The sequence below is a fragment of the Hippocampus bargibanti genome, linkage group LG09 (assembly GCF_051943395.1).
Source record: "Hippocampus bargibanti isolate YZ-2025 linkage group LG09, ASM5194339v1, whole genome shotgun sequence".
Classification (NCBI taxonomy): domain Eukaryota; kingdom Metazoa; phylum Chordata; class Actinopteri; order Syngnathiformes; family Syngnathidae; genus Hippocampus; species Hippocampus bargibanti.
Window position 1 is genome coordinate 7,762,807 of NC_142742.1, and position 4,562 is coordinate 7,767,368.

The window sequence follows — 4,562 nt, forward strand, 5'->3', positions numbered from 1 at the left end:
TGGCGACCTCCTGTGGCCACCTCCGTATTCACAGGCTGATAAATTCCTTATATGGAGCTCGGACGCCCTCTTCTGTCGGCTTTTGGGTGCAACACGAGGTCCCCAGACCAAACAAGCACAGCAAAATACATTGACGGAAGGACCGCTACAATGCGTCTTTTTTCGGTCAGGGGCGTTCCTTTCGTGACGCCACGTACGGACTCGTCACCAACTCAAAAACAAGACTTCCTGAATATTCAGCGCAAGTCTTAAAACGTAAAATATAGCTATATGCGCTCAGTAGAAGTCATTTGAAGCCATTTTACAAATTATGGACAACTTGTCTGGAGACGTCGGTTGTCCTTTAATAATAATACATTTTATTCATAAGCCCCTTTCAAAAGGACTTTATAAACATTCAAGTCACTACAATCAATGCAGCTTTTCACATTTTACAGTCATTAAAAATAGAGCGAACATGGATCTGTTAGCTAGTGAATAGATAGCTATTAGCTATCTATTTGCGAGCTGTTAGCTGTAATTGCTGGCTATTAGCTAGCTATTGGTTATCTATTCGCTGGCTGATAGCTATCTATTCGCGAGCTATTAGCTATCTATTCGCTAGCTAGCTCGCTTTCTATTTGAGTTACTTCCGGGTTGAGTGAACGCTGTCGCGTGTGGCTGCCGCTGCTCACCCACAGAAAAACTGATGCTGTGACTGTAAAGTGACCTTGAGTTTTGAAAGGGGCTCAGAAATTCAATGTATTATTATCACCAGTGCAGTGTTAGAAACCTTAGACTCTCTTCTTTCAATAGAAATTAATTAGTTAATTCCTAAATTATATGGGTTTGGAGTTATATGAGCTTGGAATGAGGGCAGCTGTCCAAAATACAATGTAATACATATTGGTTTCTATAGCGCTTTCACACCAGTTGAAGCTGGAACAAAGCAATAACATGGAAAATAGGGAAATGCTGCCCCCTTGTGGAAAAGAAAAAAACATTGCCAGAGACCATGGCCAGCGCTTTATCGGCACCCAAGCATGAAAAAAACAAAACCAGAACAAATCTGAGAATGGGGCTCTGCATCATATTTTCTATTCCCGAATAAATTTGTGAATGAGTGAAGCATTTAACCAATCACATTTCAGCCATCAGTTGGTCTCAGGGTCAGAAATCTACCTGGAAGCCTTCACAATCAGTTCTGCAGGGCCTGGAGCATAAAAAATCAATGTCCATGAAACTGTTGCTTTAACCAATCCGATTTCGAGTTGGCAACACAAACTGCTTGCAGGCGCTGTAAAACGCCAGAGTTTTCGCAAACTATGATTGGCTACTCACATGATTGGCGAGTCACTAGCCAATCATCGTATCACTAGTCGCTAGTGATAAGAGCATACTGGCCAGAGCTAGCACACTGTATCTGTAGCGAGCTGCATAAGCAAATATATTTTGTCAATTTTAATAGCGGTTTTGTCAACCCACAATATCTGAAGGAGGAGAAGAAATTGATTTGGTCGCAGGTATAATGTTAAAGCCATTTTCAAGACGGGCTTTTCAAGAATAGATGGACATCATTAAGAAAGGATGGACAGCTCTGAAGCTAGCATAAATAGCAAATTATTTTTAAATTTTATGAGGTTATCATGAATCCACGCATTCATAGTAAAAAATCAAACAGTTAAATGACTTTTGAATGTATTTTCAAGTCACAAATTATTTCCTGGCCAATGGTACCCTCTAGTGGACGTGTATTAATAATCACACTACACTCCCAGCTGATTGATTCAGAGGTAGCACTACTGAAGGCTTTGGAGCGACATGCACGGCTCACCACTGGTACACTGGAGAAAAGTGAATCACTTTGTGGAAATATGACTCTTGCCAGGCAAGATCTCTCTCAACTGGTAGGTTGCCAAATTGTCGACTTTCAATTTTGGGGTTTGAGCACAGAGAGCAGCTGAAATTCACTGGTAAATGATGGGGATGAAGGTGTGTGTGTGTGTGGGGGGGGGGGGGGTTCATATAACATCACATTATGCATTGCCATGATACTAACGCGGCATAGCCACAATATAATCTACTGCTTGCTTTTTGATAGGACTTCTTAAAAGCTCATCCGCTGTGAAAGAAAACAAGCACGCAGGCAATGACTCCCCGAGCAGAAAATCCATTGTGATTTCTTTTACTGCAGAGCACTGAAATGGTGTACACGTTGGCAGGATACATTTGTGAAGATGGGCCCTCAGAGCATGGCATGCCCCCCTTTTTTATCCCTCCCAAGTTCTTACTTTGAAAGACAAGCGTAATCATGATCTGTAGTCCAAATGCTTTTAACCCACGCCCCAGCTCGCTTCACTTTGGGAAATCACGTGTACATTTTTCAGAAAGGCGTAGAAAGAAACTACGTCCGGTTGGTTTGCCTTGGAGATCCGGAGCAGCATATTGTAGAGCCATTTCTTCAGAGTTGGGTGTGGCTTTCAGCTCGGAAAATAAATGAATCCAGGGAAATGAAGTCATGATCGAAAATATTTTCCTAGAAGTGGAATCAATAAATTTACATGATTCAGTGGCGGGCTGTGGATTTTATCGCTAGGCCTTCAGTAGTGCTAGGTCTGAATCAATGCAGACTGAAAAGTGTGTTGTGATTTACTACAAGTCCACTAGAGTGGTAAATTAATTGGATTAGCCTTCGTCTCGCAGTAGAGACATTTACATCTCACAGCAGCAAAGTGATGGAAGTAAGAGGAAGGGAAAAGAAGAAGTAGAAAAACAAAATAAAGGAGCTGCTGGAAAGGCCGCCACTCTCACGGCGCCATCTTGAAGTCAAAACAACAACAACAACAATGTGACACAAAGACACAGTCTTAAGCACTTTCTGCAACCTCTTTGTTGTATGAAGCAGTTCTAGATGAAAGAGGAGAGGATCATAGTGTCCTTTTCACCAGTGGATCAAGACCGTCATGGTGAAATGTGAACGTCTGCTACAAATGTTGAAAGCAAACACGAAGCTGTCGCATCCATTGATGAAAAGAGACTGTCGCCTTGCATATACTGTCCCACGTAAATCCGCTTCAATTCCAAGCCGCGACAGTGCCACATATGCATTATTATTATTTGCATTGGATTGGATATGCCTTTATTAGTCTCACAGTGGAGAAATTTACATTTCACAGCAGCAAAGTGATGAAAGGAATGAAAGTAGAAAAACAAAATAAAGGAGCTGCTGGAAAGGCAGCCACTCTCGCGGCGCCGTATTGAAGTCAAAAGAACAAAAAAAAAACCTAAATAACAAATAATATGACAGCATAGAGACAATATGACAAAACAAAGACACAGAGAGACATTATTATTATTCGTATTATTACTCTTTATTAGTATTTTTGTTCTTAGTATTATTATTTGTAGTTTTTAAGGTGATGTTGCTAAATTGGTTTGAAAGCATATTGATGTGTTAAATGTTGACACAGACATTTTTGTTTTTCAACTTTTTTAATGAGCTAAATTCAAACATCAGAGACTTTTTCTACGTACACAAAAGGCCCATTTCTCTCAAATATTGTTCCCAAATCTATCGAAACCTGATTCAATGAGTACTTCTCTTTTGCTAAAATAATCCATACAAGAAACGGTGAAATGTGCACGTTTGCTACAAGCTAAATATTGAAAGCTAACACGAAGCTGTAGCATCCAATGACGAAAAGAGATTGTCTCACGTAAATCCGCTTCAATTCCAACACGCGGCAGATCCCCATATGCATCGGCGCTCTGGACTGACGCTTCTTTCTTCTCAAAAGCATTTTTGATATTGATGCTGACTGGAACAGAGGGTGAGGGTCATACCCCGCCACTCCCAACCCTCCCAGTATCAACAACAGACTAATTGTAATTTATCATTGTTTTGTAGATTGCTCCAGTCAAGACTATGTCGTTTGGGTTTATTCGCTACCTAAAGAGGACCGACGGTCATCATTTCAGCCTCTTCCGGGGCCTCTGCAAGCGTTCCCTAATATCTATGTATGCCTGAAATCCTGTTTGCACTGCTCGCAATTTGTAGCGTGACTTGACCCTAATACATTTTCATGCTTTGTGCTTCGCCTTAGTGGCTGTATAAATGATTCAGAAACGAAACTGTGATAGAGAAGGGAACGTTTCACTCTAGTCATGAGGATCGACTCAGATGTGGGCCTTTCGTTTCCACTCTGGAAGACTTTTCTTTTGAGTCACGTTGACCATGGTTCTACAGATGAGCGAGGACTGTACCTTCTACTGAAATAGCATCGTACCCCACAACCCGACCCCTCTCAATTTTTTTATACCTCACCTACCATGTGCCATCCCTGACCCTGTCAATCCACAGATAACACATTTGGGGAGTGAAAAGGTATCCCAGGTGTACGGCAGGTCTCCTCTCCTTACCGTCACTGGATACCAGATACCAGACTCATGCGTTCCAGACGCGTAGACACATGCACACCCTGCCATCACAAAGACAGCCCAGTGACGGAGTGGGAGGAGGCAGAGTAGGAGGGCAGTGATAAAACAGGAGAGAGAAAGAGAGAGACAGGGGGAGGAAGGATGTG